This window comes from Nannospalax galili, unplaced genomic scaffold (genome assembly GCF_000622305.1).
Source record: "Nannospalax galili isolate Female #2095 unplaced genomic scaffold, S.galili_v1.0 scaffold995, whole genome shotgun sequence".
Lineage (NCBI taxonomy): Eukaryota > Metazoa > Chordata > Mammalia > Rodentia > Spalacidae > Nannospalax > Nannospalax galili.
Window position 1 is genome coordinate 1,024,234 of NW_008337291.1, and position 17,045 is coordinate 1,041,278.

At 45.3% G+C, this 17,045-nt stretch overlaps 1 protein-coding gene across 8 annotated transcripts in view; it reads right to left on the minus strand.

Annotated features, from left to right (window-relative positions):
* Nucleotides 1-17,045, minus strand: part of Mgat5 (alpha-1,6-mannosylglycoprotein 6-beta-N-acetylglucosaminyltransferase) — a 339,269-nt gene that overhangs the window by 67,683 nt on the left and 254,541 nt on the right. The gene's annotated exons all lie outside the window — the stretch shown is intronic.

Below are 17,045 nucleotides of genomic sequence, written 5' to 3' on the forward strand. Positions count from 1 at the left end.
TGCTACTACTGCACAGTCTTAACTGTGAGTTAATATATGCACATGTACTCATTTTTTTTTTTTTTTCCTGAGCAGCAATCAGACAAATTGAAGACAAAGTGGCAACTCAAAGTCTTGAATAGAACCTTGCAAACCACCACTGGACACAATAAAGTAAAGCATGCCAGTCAAATATACTAGTACCAACTTCTCCCTGCAGAAGGGAAAGCAATGCAGATACAGCAGTGCCTCAACTGTCCCCAGTCACTGGATGTTTAAGGAATGAAAATGCTGTCAATTTCAGTAGACTGAAGGAAAGACGGAGGGAGTGCATCACAAAGGTTCCAAAGAGGTGGTTTGGTCCCTGGACCTTCTAAGCTGGGCAGATTCCCTTCAAGACAGCTCCCTCCCACCCACCATGGGAAGAGCACGAATACTTCAGATTTGTTATGGGAGCAGCTTGCCCCAGCCCACATTAGTTCTGATTCCAAATGTATTCAGGTCACCTTCACACAGCATTAGCTCAGCTACCCACCAAGCCATTAGGTACCATATGTGCATGACTGAGGGCCTCAGGGTCTCCAGGAAAAAAAAATTAATCACTAAGAACCTATCTGGCTGGTCGGTCTGATGGCTCAGCTGGTACAGCATATGCAAGCACATGGAGACTGAAGCTAAAGTCTGCTTAGAAGATTTAAAGCAAGAAAGTCTCCTTTAGGAAAGGAGTGGGTCTGGGAAAAGCAGAGGAGGCGGCTCTCTGCAGATGTTCTCCAGGTCTGACTTTCCAGATGGTTCCAAAGTTGGCATTCATATATGAAATGTACTAGTTAATAGGGCATGTATAAGAATAGCTGTAATAGGGGATGGGAAGATGGCTCAGTCGGTGAAGCTTGTCTTACAAGCATGAAGATCTGAGTTTGATTCCCAGGACCCTTGTAAAAGAAAACCCATGTTTTTTAAAAAAGCTGTGGGGCTAGAGAGATGGCTCAGCAGTTAAGAGCAATGGCTGATCTTGCAGAGGACTGGGGTTTGATTCCCAGCATCCACATGGCAGCTAACATCAGTCCATAACTCCAGTTCCAGAAAATTGTGTGTGATTTAAATAATAGAAAATTAAATGCTCAGGTGAGTATGGTAATGGTTTGCTATGGCTATTATCTGTTCATAGCTGACATCGCTACTCTTTATGTTTTATTCAACAAAGGAATGGAAAAAGTAGATGGCTGGTTTGTAGCTCAGTGGTAGATCATTTGCCAAACAGTGAAAGAAAAAAGTATAGAAAAAGAAGTTGCTGATGGGCTAATAAAAAGAATCCTGTAACACAGGGAAAAATGAGGAGATGCCTGTCTGCAGGGACACTTTGATCTCAACCTAAAATTATAATGCAGTCTCTATATTTAATATCGTCCCTCCCTCCCTTCCATCCTCCCTTCCTCCCTCCCTCTTTCTCTCCTTCCTCCCTTCTTGAGATTCTCCTGTACCCCAGCTGGCCTTGAACTCACCATGTAGCAGAGGATAACCTTAAATTCGGTCCTTCTGTCTCTGTGTCCTGAGTATTGAGATTACATGTATATGTCACCATGCCTGATTTATGTGGTGCTAGGGACTAAACCCACGGCTTTATGCATATTAGGCAAGCCTTCTACCAACCTTGCTACATCCCTAGCCCAACTCAAAACTTTCATCAAGGAGTGGTGTCAACGTACAGATACTTATAGAGCAAAGTAAATACAAACTCAGTGTGTGTGTGTGTGTGTGTGTGTGTGTGAGAGAGAGAGAGAGAGAGAGAGAGAGAGAGAGAGAGAATCCTCCCATTATTTTACTAGTGTCTTGACTACCCAGAACTGAACAGCATTTCTAAAGATCTAACCGTTGTTGAATTCCTCTGAAGCTTGTACAAAAGTGATCGCTTTCACGTCTTGAATGTGCATGTCATCAGCTTGAGTGATGGCTACTATAATCATGTAATAACTACCCAGGTAAGCAGCACAAACAAGTTTGGAAAGAAACACACCCAACACATGGTGTATGTTACGTAACAAGGACTTTGAGAAGTGGAGCACTCTGCAAAGATGCTTCATTTAGCTGCAGTCTTCCAGTGTGGTGGTTCTCAGCCTCGACATACCTTAGAGTTTAGACTTCTCTGGGAAAGTAGAAGCTGCAAAGACCTACTTGTGCTTGATCTGTATCAAAATCACTTAGAATGCTGCACACCATGTGTCCACTGTGTGCTAGGCCTGCTGTGAGGGCTAATAATACAAGGGTAAGTACAGTGTGAGCTTGCTTCCATGGATCTTATATTCTAATAAGGCCACAAACTGTGAACTATATGGTGCTGCACATCTCTTAAATGAGGTTCTCACTCTTTAAAAGTGAGAAATGAAATGTAACCCACTTCTAGGGCGGGACATTAACACAAAAACTAATTACAACATCTGCACATCTGCATGGAGACCCTTATGCCCTATCCATCTTCCCTATGTCTAAAACCCTGGGGTTGGGACCAACTTCTGAGGCAATTCCGAGTAATTCCTATACAGGTTATCTTCTTCAACGAAACCAGGCCTAGAGGCCTCAAAATTTCAATTTAGAAATAATAGAAGTTTCTGGAAGTGGTTTTCAACCTTTGTTGCACATTTCAGTCACCTGGGGAGGTTTTTTTTTTTTTTTTTTTTTTTTAAATCAGACTTCCAGATGTTCCAATCTAACTGGCCTGGTGGGCTTAGACATTGAGTTTTCTTTTTTTTTTCTTAGTAGTGGTGCTAGCACTCAAACCCAGGGCCTCACACGTGCTAGGCAAATGCTCTACTACTGAGCTACAACTCCAGCGGCAATGAGATTTTTAACAACTCTCCAGGAGATTCCAAAGAGCAGCACACAGGGCCAGATTTTAAGACAGTTTTAAGTTCTTGAAAAGCCAGATATGTTTCATATAACCAGGGTTTATCAGGCAATAACTTGTTTTTATTAAAAATACACATTTCAAGTGTGTTTTCACTATAAACAGCTATGTTCGCACATACAGAAGTCCAGGAAACAGCCAAAAATGACTTCTAAAGAACTGCATATTGGCATGGCTATGAAGGCCTGTCAAGGTCATATCCATAAGAGCTGATTACAAGGTTTGCAGCCTTTAAGAACAGCAAGTGCACCTGGGAGCCAGGGCAGGGATTTGTGTTTCTGTGAAAAGTAGGAAACCAACCTTTGCTGGCATTCTAATTAGTCATTCTAATCAGGCTAACGCCATGAACTTCACCTTCCAGTGATTCAAGGAGAGTTCAGAGTGCTTTTCCACAAAGAATAAAACAGGTGCTTCTCTTTGTAAGGACTTTGCTGGAATTGGGGGTGGGGGCTGTTTATATAGGGGAAAAAAGCGCAAAACAAAAGGGCAACGTCCATCAACCTGTCTCCTTACCTCACTTTCCTGTTCACAGCTCACGTATATCCCTGCACTAAGAATTTATTCAATGGTTTACAGGCCTCTTTTTCCTTATTAGAATGTAAGATTATTGTAGTTTGAATGTAGGATGACCCCTATAGGCTTCTGTGTTTCAACACTTGGTCCCTAGCTGGTGACCAAGATTGTGGAACCTTTAGGAGACAAAGCCTCCTCAGAGGAAATGGGTCACTGGGGATGGGCCTTGAGATTTTGTAGCCTGGCCCTACTTCCTGTCTGCTTTCTGTTTTCTCACTGTGGATGACCAGTTGCTTCACTCTCCTGCTGCCTTGCCTTGCCAGCCACAATAGCCTACATCTCCCCAAACTGTGAACCAAAGCAAATCCTTCCTCCCTTAAGTTGCTTCTTCTCAGGTCTTTGGTCACAGCAAGAATAAAAGTAATGAATATAAAGGCCCATGAAAGCAAGTGTCCATTGTATTTACTGTTATATCATTAGATCTCACAGTATACCTGACACACAGTAGATACACATTTTAAATGAATGAACCAGGGTTCTTTCTTTCTGAAAGTGAGAAGACTATAACCCACTTGGTAGGGGCAGAGCATAAACACAACAGTTAATTACAACATCTGCTTGACTGCATTAATAGTGATCCACTCATAAAAACAAGGGCTCCCACTCCAGGTAGCTTCAGCATATGCACTGTACTCTCATGAGGGCTCTACCTCAAACTGCTCAAACCTTCCAGAGAGGGTTGGAGACACCAAGGCTCAGACAGGTGGGTAAATTGTTCCTGGCTACAATGCCAGACAGCAAAGGACCAGAGAGGGATCTGTGTCTAACTAATATATCTTTTTCTTTTATCATCAACCACTGTACTAAAAATATGGGAAGTTAGGAAAGACACACATGCATGTCAGTGGCACAGAACTATGCTCGGATCACAAGGTCCTTTGCCTTTAAAAGACAAATGGTGGTGTAGTCATAAATAGTGATTATTTAGCATTACTAAAAATTGATTGTGGGCAGGGGAGATGGCTCAGTTGGTCAGGTGCTTGCCTTGTAAGCTCAAGGATATGAGTTCAATCCCCAGAATCCATGTAAAAAAATGTGAGGTGTGGTGGTATGCACTTGCAATCCCAGTGCTGGGGAGGTGAAGACAGGTGGATGGATCCCTGTGGCTCACTGGCCAGCCAGCCTAGCCTACCTGATACATTTCAGGCCAATGAGAGATCCTGTCTCAAAAAAAAAAAAAAAAAAAAAAAAAAAAAAAAGGAAAAAAAAAAACCCGGGGGGGGAAAACCAAATATTTCCTTCGGCCCCCTTAATACACAAAAAAAAATATTCTTACAAAAAAAAAAAACACTACACACAAAAAAATCTCTGAACGAGAAAAAAATCAAGGTAGACAATATACCTGAGGAGTGACACCCAATATTGTCCTCTGGCCTCCTCATGCACACATACACATATGTCTGCATACATAAATGCACATGCATGCATATAAGATCCTGCTAGCTGGCTATCTCTCTGTTACAAATACAAGTAAGGGTAAGTCAACTTAAAAAGGAGGTGAGGCTTATCTTAGCTCAGTTTGGGAGGTTTTAGTCCACAGTCGCTTGGCCTTGCTGCCCTGGCCTGAGGCGAGGTAGAGGGTTATTCAGTGTGTAGCACAGCAAGCTTTTCACAGAATGGCAGCTGACAATTCAGACAGGAAGGGGTCAGAGTCCCAAACAGTGTCTTCAAGGACACATGCCCAAATACCTCAAGCTTCTCCAACAAGTCCCACCTACTGTACCACAGGTTTGCAGCTCAGCCTTTAACACAGGGGCTTCTGTGGGCTCTTTCAGAGCCAAACTATGGCAATGGTCATAGTTGCTATATGTTGAGCATTTACTGTACCCCAAGAATATATTTCTGGTACATATTTCTAGTTTATACCTCTCTCCAGACCTGTGGGGTATCATTATACCTGCTTAGCAAATAAAATTCAAGAAAGTTGGTGGGTTAAAGGCAGAGACGTAATAGACCGGGAGAAAATGATTTCATAATCCATTTGTTAATGCTAAATGTCTCTAGTCTGAAGAGCACTGCTGTGGTTTAGATGGTTTGTTCTCAGATATTGCTGGGTAGAATCTCAGTTCCCAGTGTGGTCTAAGACACTGAGAGGTGGTGGACCTAATGTAGGAACCTCCCAGAACAAAGAAAAAGGAATGCAGCGTGGTCTGGGCCTGAGTGCACAATACAGCTCTTCCTGTTGTGACCTTGTAGCATGGACCACCATCAGGATCTGTGTGTTACCATACATGAAAGATAGACTCAACTGTTCATGGGGTATAAAAAGGCTAAGCTTTTCTTTCTTTGGGCCCCTGCTTTAAAGAATTATCTCTTGGGGACTGTATCAGTACAAATACTGTGTCCTGTAAGCCTTGGGATCCTGGCTTTCTGTTCAGATTGTCCACTACAGATTCTTCCACAGGTAGTACGTGGGAGGTGATGTCCTGGGGACAATGACCTAGAGAGCCATTTAAATAGTTCTCTTGGGACTCCTAATAGTTCCCATGAGAATGACAAAAGAGTGGGCCTGACAGTGTCTGTCTGGCTTCCTGCCTTACCATGTGTTTTCTTCCTAACATAACTATTGTTTCATCATTGTGATATCTTCTGCTATTTCATCAGAACTGAGCTGAAGTTCTTAGATCTCTACAACTGTGGGTGAAATAAACCTCTTTTCTTTCCAAATTACCCAGCCCTTGGTACTTTGTGACAGCAGCTGAACATGAACTATACAGACACTTGTCCTTGTCTTATGGAAAGGAAGCTTGCAGCAAACATTTTTGAGAGCTTTCTACACACGTACACTACAGCAAACACTTCTTGACATTCTGTTTCTTATTGCACAGTCCTAAGTCTTAAGCAGTGCTAATGTCTTTATTTCACAACTTACGTACTGTTAATGTCTTTTCTTCTGCCCCTGGACACAGGGCAAGAGGACAGGAAGAGCCCATAACTTAATCTTGCCTCCCTAAAAGTACAGCTCTAAGATTCAAACCATCCATGCGTCAACCTTTTCAATGAAAGGTGACAAATTCTTACAGAGAGAAGTGGGAGCAGGCCTCAGGCTCCTCACTCCACTCAAATGTTCACATTCCAAACCATTGGAAGACCAATGGAGCCTGCCCACAGAAAGCCCATGGCCATGAGACCACGGCCATGAGACCACGGCCCTTAGAGCCTCTCTCTGGACATCCAGAGGCTGGTGGGCCTACGGCTGTGCCTACAGGAAACCTAATCTTTGAACCCCTTATCCAGCTGGCCAATGGTAGCCCTCGAAAGTTACAGATGTTTCCTCACAAGGACAACCGTTAACTGAGAGCTCTAGGTGGCTAAGCCCTGACTCAGCCATCATTTGGGTCATGACTATGGCAACACACTTCCGTCTTATTTTATTCTTAAAAGAATAAAACTGGAAGGGAACACTTGATCCTGGAGATAGGAAATAAGAGCAAGATGTGGCAAGACGATAAAATATTCAGAACAGACATACGTGTTTCTGAAAGGCCCTGGGCAGAAAATTTCACAACTGTTTCATCAAACTATTGCTAATTCATTGCAGCAAAAAGTCTAAGCTCAGGGAGGGAGAACTGAGAGAAGCTGGAGAAAAGATGGGGTAGAGCCTTATGAGGACAGAAGAAAGATGGGGGAGAGAAAGTAGAAAGAGAAGCCAGGCAGGAGGAGGGGGCGAAGGGGAAGGCAGCAACACATGATCTTGAGAATTTAGGGGAGAAAGGACTCAAATTGTATCCAGTCCAGTCTGCGTGGGAAGCTGGAGTACCTCAGCACCAGCCTCCATATAAGCATTCCTATGTGACAGGCATAGTGCCCAATGGCCTGAGCTGTTTGCTACTGCCCCATTCTACAGTCCATAACACAGAGAGATACGTGAGTGTCAGCTAAAAGAGCACATGGGAATCAGCAACAGAGCCTGAAAGCACATCCTGTCCTGCCTCGAATCCTATTCTGGCTCTGAGGCTTCTCTCTCTCTCTCTCTCTCTCTCTCTCTCTCTCTGTGTGTGTGCATGTGCACATACACATGCAAATGCCACAGCATGTGTATGGAAAGCATGCATATGGAAGTCTGAAGACAACCCCAGGTATCAGTCCTTACTTTCCTCCTTGTTTGAGACAGGACCTCCACTGGCAACATCAGGCTAGCTAACCTGTAAGTTTCCAGGGACTCTCCTCCTGTCTCCCCCTCTTATCTTGCTGGAGGAGTGCTGGATTATAGACCTCATACTACTGTGTCTGGCTTCTTAATGCGGGTCCTCAGGGATGTGTGGCAAGCACCATTTCCTAAGCCCAAACAAAGGCCTCACCTTCTAACTGTTACATAACCCGAGGCTAGGGTTCTAAGGACACTTCTGTGGTAGACTGTGTGAGGGTAAGTAAGAGAAGAGTTACAGACGAGACTTTACTATGGTTCTGCTTCCCAGATAGTCTTAAGCTCACACTCAGCTCTGGTCACACAGTCTCCCTCTCTTTTCCTTGCCTCCACTCTCCCTTCCCTCGCTAGCAGAATTTTATGCTGCAGAAACTACTAGTGAATCAGGCACAATTACTCTTCCAGAGGCATCGTTTTAGCAACCTCAACTGGCAAAGCTCCAGTGTCAGTTGCGAAGGAAGAACGCTTCTGGGTCACAGATCAGTTTTCACAGAGACTTAGGGCAGATTTGGAGCTGAACAGCAGCAAAAGGTTACTGGCAATGTCACTGTCCATCTTCCATATCCAGCCCAGGGATTCAGTATGTCTGTGGCCTTCTAAGCAGGCTGAGAGTAGAGGGCAAAAAGAAGTGTAGTGGATGCCATGCAGACTTGGCCAAGGACTGTGCCAGAACTAAGCCTGTGGCGCCTGCTTGTATACATTTTATGGTCTGGCAGTACCAACATTGGCAAGGTCTCTTAAAGGAGATGTTGGAGGCTCTTCTGCCTCAGAAAACAGGAGTGGAAGACAAACAGAAGCAGGGAAATGTCCTAGCTGTGAAAGACATTAAGAGTCTTGATGACAGGAGCCCTTTCTTTAAAATCCTTCAAGCTACTGGGATCTAAGAAACTGGCCAGGAGTAAGAGGAAGACAAGTGGCTAGAGTCTCCCCTTCCCACCTCCAGAGGGTAGCTATAGTTATTGCTCCAACTCAAATTCTGATGCTGCAGCAGGCCTTAGGCTCTATCAACCTCCGTTCTTTCTGTGTGCATATGTGTGCCTATTCCTGTGTATGCAGGTACATGTGTGTAGGTGGGTGTGAAGACCAGAGATCAGCCTTAGGCATTGTCCTAAGGCTCTGTCCACCTTGCTTTTTTGAGACAGGGTCTCTCACTGGCCTGGAACTTGCCAAGTAGGCCAGCTTGGCTGGCTAGCAAGTCCTGGGGATCCACTTGTCTCTATCTCCCCAGTGTGTACCATCACACACAGCTTTTTTTTTTTTTAATTTATTTTTATCTTATTTGTTTGTTTGTTTTTTGGTTCTATGTGTGGGTATGTGCACACGAGTCCAGGTGCCCATGGAACCCAGAGGGGTCAGATGCCTTGTAGCTGGATGTAATGGCTGTTTTGAGCCCCCTTACCAGTTGGCCTGGAACTTGTTATGAAGATCAGGCTCGCCTTGAACTCACAGAGATTCAGCTGCCTCTGCTGGGATTAAAGGCATGCACCACCATGCCCAGCCACACACAGCTGGAATTGAACTGAAGTCCTCATGCTTGCAAGGCAAACACTTTACCAGCTGAGCCATCTCTCCAGCCCAACTGTCTCAGTTCTTTTATTCAGAATTGGGACTTACAGTACTATGAACTTCAGAACATTTTGATGACCTTGGTTGGCACAGTGAAAGCCTTCAAACATTAGCCTGATCATCTCTGGTCCTCAGTCTAGTCAGAAATAGAATCAAAGAGGGGAGAAGCCACGGTCAGTCAACTCTAAAACATTTCAACTGAGCAGGGATAACTCCAGGCTTCCCTGGAGCTCTGCTGTCCCTTGAGGCCACCAGGACTTTTGATTTATCAGTCCTGGTTCATCTCAAGGACAGATGGGCTGATTCAGTACTTAGGCTGCACAGCCACAGCCAGATTTTATGAGCATATGCTGCCTATATGATTTTTATTTAAGCATAAAATTGCACGTAGATGCTAAATGCAATTTTAGAAGTACACACATTATTACATTCAAAAATATTTTCTAACCCACTTTATCACTATTTCTCAATGCCGTCACACTTCCTGTAATAAAACAATGAGTTCTGCTTCCAACAAACAGCCCACGCTGTCAAGTTGTCTCCCAATCTGTATTTTCTTGACATAAAACTCTATCAGTAGGCATTGTCCTTGTAGGACCTATTTCAAGGACTCAGTGACATGGCTCTGCACACATGTAGCAGGTTCCAGATGGGCAAAACCCATGCCTTCAGTTTCTACCCCAAAATAACTCCTTCAGCTTTCCAAATGGCAGGTGAGGCCACTTGGGTGTCAATGCTTCCTAAGAGGCTCCATCTACTTAGCCTTTCCCTCCAGGACACAGGCAGAAATCTACCCTTCTGCTGCCTTCTTATTGCTCTGATTTTGCTGTATTGGCTGAATTTCTGAGTGTCATGGATTTAAGGATCACAGGGAAACAAATCAAGGCATTCATTCAGTGTGTGTGTGTGTGTGTGTGTGTGTATGTGTGTGTGTGTGTGGTTGCACGATTGAGGCAAGAGGTCAACATCAGGTGTCTTCCTTTGTTGCTATCTTAGTTTTTGAGACAAGGTCTCTCACTGAACCTGGAGTTCACCAACTACTTAGATTAGCTGGCCATCGAGTTCTAGTAAGCCCTGTCTCTACCTCCTCACCAGGATTACAGATGCCTGGCTCTTTTGTCCTCCTGGGTACTGGGGATCAGAAGTCAGGTTCTCATGCTTCCCTGGCAAGAGTTTACTTACTGAGCCACCACCCCATGCCTCAAGGCATTCTTTATAGGCACTTCTCAACCTTTGAGAACTAAGCATCATTATCCCAGGGCTTTGAAGTTGGGCAGCCCCAGGAATTTTTAGTTTTGAACTAAATGAAGACACCCAACTTTTCCCTTTTTCTAGGAAGTCTCCCTTGGGCTGACATGGGAGTAGGTCCTTTGGCATGTCTCCCCATGCCTGTGACTTCACCTCGGCAAGGCTAAGATGCTATGAGGAGCTAGACGGTGATACAGGGTGGTGCTCACCCAGCTTGGCCTCAGTGACCAACATCTCAGTGCCTATAAGTGAAGACTGGTACAACTGATGGCTGCTTGAAAGGGGCAGGCACAGGTTCTGTCTTCTCCCAAGTTTCTATCTAGGGAAGTGATGTCCATCCTATGGCCCAGGCTAGCTATGAATGCAACCAAATACAAAGCTGTAACTTACTTAAAACATTATATGACATTTATGATATTTTCTTGTGAAGTTCTGGAGCGTGAACTTTTTTCTTTTGGCCAGAGTTTCTCTAGTCTCAGCCCACCTGGAAATCATTATGTGGACCAGGCTGGTCTTGATCTCACAGAGATTCACCTGCCTCTCTGCCTCCCAGGGGCTGGGATTAAAGGTGTGCACCACCATGCCCACCAGTGATGGAGGGTAAACTTTGTAGGTGGCAGTGGTGCATCACAATGTTACATAAAAAAAATGTATATGTGCATTAGCAACCTGCGGGCTGTGGGTTTGACGCTCCTGGATTTAATGTGTGGTATAAGACAATTCTTTGTCCAGTGTGGCCAAGAGACACCAAGAGATTGGATGCCCCAGTCTAAGGGGGAAAATATCATAATCCATATCATTTTGTCATTCATACAAATCAGTGTCTTGTCCTATTCAGGAGGCTGTGTCTGTCATAGCACAGTAAATTCAGAGGCATTACAAGTTTGCCTTTCTGCAAGAGCAATCTTCACCCTTTCTTTACTAGATAAGAACAATCCTGAAGAGAGAGAGTGTGTATGTGTGTGTATACGCACATTTATATGTACATGTGTGAACATATTGAGAAGCCGGAAGACAACCTCCTGAGTTTCCTCTGGCACTATCCATCTTGCTATTTAAGATAGGGTCTCTCATTGGCTTGGAGCTTACCAAGTAGGCTAGACTGGCTGGCCATTGAGCCCTAGGGCTCCTCCTGTTTCTGTCTTCCCAGTGTTTGGATTACAAGAGCATGCCACCTCATCTGGCTTTTTCATTTGGATACAATGGCTAGAACTCAGGTCCTCATGCTTGCATGGCAAGAGCTCTATGAACTGGACCATGTCTTCAGGCCCTGGCAAGGCTTTAATGAGACTTTCTGCGCAAGCTTTCTGCCTTTCTCTTGTAGTGTTCAACATCCGGGCCCTGGAGATGCTGCATCTCCTCTTTCCCCCTTATGACGGTGTTTGGGTTCTACACACAGAGACCTCTGCATGCTGTGCTGCTATGAACAGCCTGTACACCCCTTCTCTCCCTCCTCTGAGAAAACAGCTTCTTTTCCTATCTGCCACACCATCATTCCCATATCAGCTGCCAAACTGTGAGCAAAGAGAAATAGTGAAAAGCCTTAGGGTAGATTACAATCACAGCAGCTGTGTTTACTAAGAGCTAAGAATGAACGCATCCCAGGGCTATTAGGGTGGGGGTGGGGGTAGGGGCAACTGGGAACCTTCTGGAAGCACCTCACCCTCCACCCTTAGAATGTCGGCTGGCTGCCTAAGCCTCCTGCTTCCCAAACTGGTCCTGGCTTCTGGAAAAGACCCTCTGCTGCCTGCCCTCTGCTGCCCACCAGGACCTCTTCTCACCTTCTGCTCTTTTCTTCAGGGCTGTAGTGATTCACACTCTGCTGCTTATGCCACTGGGAAAGCTGTTCAGTACAGAGTGGCTCCTGGCCAGGGGGTCACATGACCACCTCCTACTGCTCTGCTGCCTCCCTAACTACCCATAACAAGGTCTAAGACTGCCATTCATCATTCAAACCTTGAACCATGCAAGCCTGCCAAGTGTAACTATCAGTGCAAAAGGCATGACATCCAGAAGACTAATACACCTTAAAGTAGTGTGCTGGATAGCTTTAGTGTCAACTTGACACACCTGGGTTGAGCGCTGGAGCCTCAACTGAGGAATTGCCTGCATTGGACTGGCCTGTGGCCATGTCTGTAGGGCATCTTCTTGATTGTTGAGTGATGTGGAAGGGCCCAGCCCACTGTGGGTGGTGCCATCCCTGGGCAGGTGGGCCTGTGTTGCATAAGAAGGCAAGCTGAGCAGGGGCCAGGGGAGCAAGCCAGTAAGCAGCGTTCCTCCAGGGCCTGTGCTTCAGCTCCTACCTCCAGGTGCCTGCCCTGAGTTCCTACCTTGGGCTCCCTGATGAACTGTGACCTGGGAGATGTAAGCTGAGTAAACCCTTTCCTCCCTAAATTGGTATTGGTCAGGGTATTTTGCCACAGCAATGGAGAAACAAACTAGGACAAGTAGATTCCAAATGTCTCCAAGGCTTCATTTCATTACCCTTAAGGCTGATACTGTGTTCCAGGAGGCTATGATAAGGAGCTTTGCAATATTCAAAATTCATACCAACTGTTATCTAGGTTAAAGGGCAGGATTTCTTTCTTCCTTATTGTATCAGTTACTTTTCTGTTGCTATGATAAAACACTATGACCTAGGGAACTTATAAAAGGAAGAGTTTATCTAGTTTACAGTTCCAAAGGGGTAAGAGTTCATCACGGTGGGGAGGCATGGTGGCAAACATGGCTGGAGTAGGAGCAGAAGCTAAGCTCTCACATCTTCAAACAGGCACAGGAAGTAAAGAGAAACTGGAGATCCAGCAAGGCTTAAGAACTCTCTAAGCCCACCCCTAGTAACATGCTTCCTCCAGTGTAGCCACAGCTTCTAAGACCTCCCAAAACAATGCCACCAACAGGGGAAAAAATGTCCAAATACTTGGAGCTTATGGGAGACATTTTCATTCAAACCATCACACCTCTTGTTCTCCATAATTCTTCCCATCTCTCCAAATGCATCTTAGGTATCACCCTTTATGGAAAAGTTCCCCTAAGCATGCCCTTCCCTGTGTCCTTTATAGCAGCTCTTCTCAAACTATATTTTCAAACGCATCACCTGGGAATCTTGTCAGTGGAACAGGAGCAGAAGCTAAGCTCTCACATCTTCAAACAGGCACAGGAAGTGGAGAGTTACTGGAGATCTGGCAAGGCTTAAGAACTCATGCAGTCTGCCCCCAATGTTGTTTCCTCTAGCATGGTCACACCTTCTAAGACCTCCCAAAATAGCGCCACCAACGGGGGACAAAATGCTCAAATACTTGGAGCCTATGGGGGACATTCTCATTCAAACCACCACACTTATCTTTTCAGTTTTAAATTTTATTATTTTTTTAATTTTGAGTACATTTTGTTATTTGTGTGTGTATGTGGGTAGGGTGGGGCATATGGAGGTCAGAGGACAACTTTCAGTAGTCAATTCTCTCCTTTCATCATGTGGCTCCTGGGGATTGAACTCAGGTTGTCAGGTTTGGTAGCAAGAACCTTTACCCTCTGAGCCAACTTGCTGAATCAGTCTTATTTTTGTTTTTTTGAGTCACAGTCTCATGTAGTCAACACTGATCTTAAACTATGTAGCTGAGGATGACCTTGAGCTCCTGCTCCTCCTGACTCCACCTCCTAAGTGCTGGGATTGTTGGCATGTACCACTACAGCTGGTATATGTAGTTCTGGGGGATTGATGCATACTAAGGCCTCATGCATGCTAAGCAAGAACTTTACCAACTGAGCCACTTCTCCAGGCTCTGAAAACCCAAATACTTCTGGGGGCCAAACTGATCTCAGAGCCTAGAAACTTACCTTTGCAAGGACTGTCATCCCAGCAACGCCTATGTCCCATACTTGGAAACAGTACCCATCTGTTCCAAACAGCCATGTAAAGTGCTAGATTTCAACTTGACACAGTCCACGTTTTCATAAGCAGCAGAAGCTCTGGCTTTTCTGATGAATTTTCCCAAATGGCATACCCTCCCCACTTTCCTCCCCTTTCTTCCCTCCCTCCCTCTCCATGTGGGTGTGTGTGCACATGTACATGGAGGTCAGAGTAATCTCAGGTGTTTTCCTCAGGAGCCAACCACTTTCTTTTTTATTCAGGCTATTTTTAAAAATAACTTTTATTAAATTTTTCCTTTGACAGTTTCATACATGTATATAATGCATTCTGGTTATTCTCATCTCCACTCCGTTTATCTCCCTCCTACCCCTGCCAACCCTTCCAACTCTTGACAAGTCCCTTTCCCACATTCATATCTGTGGGGAAATGGGCTGGTAAATACTTCCGTTATTCAGGCTAACCTAAAACCTGCCATAAAGCACAACAACAAATGACACAAACAGAGGACAGCGTGCCGCAGCAACAAAGAGGAGACACATAGCCAAATGAACCAATGAGGATTGGGCAGGGGGTTTAAAAGAAAGCCCTAACGGCACAATAAACGAGCTTGCTTGCTAACTGCGGAGTGAGTCTCCTGAAGTCTGCGCTGTTGACTTTGTGCCTACTCATCCCCTGCCCCCAACAGAGTCCTCAAGTAGCTAGCCCACTAAGGCAGGCAACAACAACACATATGCAGTTCAGTAATAATTATTGTGACAGGGTCTCTTACTGGGATCTTGAACTCAGGTTTGTTTTTTTTTTTTTTTGATTTATTTTTATTTTATGTGTATGAGTATCTTGCCTGCAGGCATGTAAGTCTACTTGTGTTGTGCAATGCTCATGGATGAAAGAAGAGGGCGTTGGGTCTCTTGGAACTGGAGTTACAGATGGTTGTTAGCTGCCACATGTGGGTGCCGGTAACCAAGCTCAGATCCTCTGCAAGAGCAGCTAGTGCTTTTCTCTGCTGAGCCATCTCTGTAGCCCTGGATTGGCTAGCCAGCAAGCTCCAGAGATCCTTCCGTCTCCACCTCCTGAGTGCTGGGAGTATGAATGCACACTACCACATCCTGCTCTTTTACCTAGGTTCTGGGAATCTGAATTCAGATCCTCATGCTCACACAGCAAGCTCTTTCCCAACTGAGCCATCTCCCCAGCCCCCAAATAGCACATTTTCTAATTTAAAAAATACCGTGCTGGCTAAACATAAATGCCAGAGAGTAGGATTCAGCCTCTGCAGGCCTGGGCTGTCTCTGTTGCTTTAGGCATACAGCCATGCTCAAAGTACAGTGTGGGCACTGGATTTCCTGGACATCGCCAGCCTGCAGCCCAGCTTTGTTCCTGTGGAGAGTCCCTCATTCCCCTGTTGCCCTCCCTGCTGCTCTGTGCCACCCACATTCTACAAAGACAATCCACGGGATGCCAGGGACCTTACAGTCAGACTGCCTGAATGGCCCGGCATTAGTGCCACCCTTCAGAAGCCCTGCCACCAACAGAAGTCCCTGAGGCCCATGGGAGTGGGGGCCTGATAGCTTCCCATGTGGCTCACTCAGCTCTGGAATTCTATCTCCTCTGACTTTCCTGGACACTCTCAAATTCACTAGGAACCCCTTTTATACTCTTTTTGGAGTGGTCCCTCACTGTTTGTCTCTCTGTAAGGGTCTTTCTTCACTGACCCCCCCCACCTGCCCCCACTTCAGTTAAGCCTTTTTTGCCTTGGCCAACAAGTCAGTTTCTTCAATCCATTCAGAGAGCAGATCTCTGAGTCTCTCCACCTTACTCCTGCAGATCAAAGACTTTAATTTGCCTCCTAGAGAATCTTTTTGTTTTGTTCTTTTGTTAAGACAGGGTCTCCTATAGCCCAGGCTGGACTTGAACTCCTACTGTAGCTGAGGATGACTTTGAACTTCTGATCCTTCTACTTCCATCTCCCACATGCTGCGATTACAGGTGTGTACCACCATGCCAAGTTTCATGCCAGGTTTTATGTGGCATTGGGAACTGAACTCAGGGCTTTGGGTATCCTAAAGCCTCACTCCATCAACTGAGCTGCATCCCTAACCCTAAGAATCATATTAATAGCAGGAAAACCTAACAGACATCAGTGAAGAGAGGATATCATTCTCATAGCTTTACATAATCATGAGCGTTTCAGCCACTGACCAGATGTACAACGGAGGCCCCATGTACTATACAACAGTAGCCATTTTAGTTTAAGCACACTGCATGCTATTTGTGCAGTGACAAACTACCTAACAATGCATCTCTCAGAGCAGGAAATATACCCTTCATTCTCTATATTAAGCCTTAACTTGAAGGCCTGTAATCAGTTCTTGGCCCATACTGTTGACCCCAGTGAGCGTACTGTCAATGAATCCCTTACTCCTGGATGCTAAGTCACAGAAAGCTCATGGTTTCCCTGGGCAGTTGGTTTTATGGGCTCTATGCCAGGTCTGACCCTCACCTTCTGCCCCTCCCCTAGGCCCCTGTCTTGCTCTGCCCTATTTCTGATGGGTCAAAAAGTGTCTTATAGGCTACTTACTCCTTGCCCTTGATCTTGAAAGAATAAAACAAGGTCAAGGAGGAGTGTAGATTATAGTGAGGAACTCTGGGGATGGAAAGAGAACTGGCAGTCCTCTGTGTCACTGTACAGATTAGGAAAGTGAGACCCAGAGGGCAAGTGACAGCCAAGGTTAGGTGGCTCAAAGCAGAATCAAGAAGCCTGC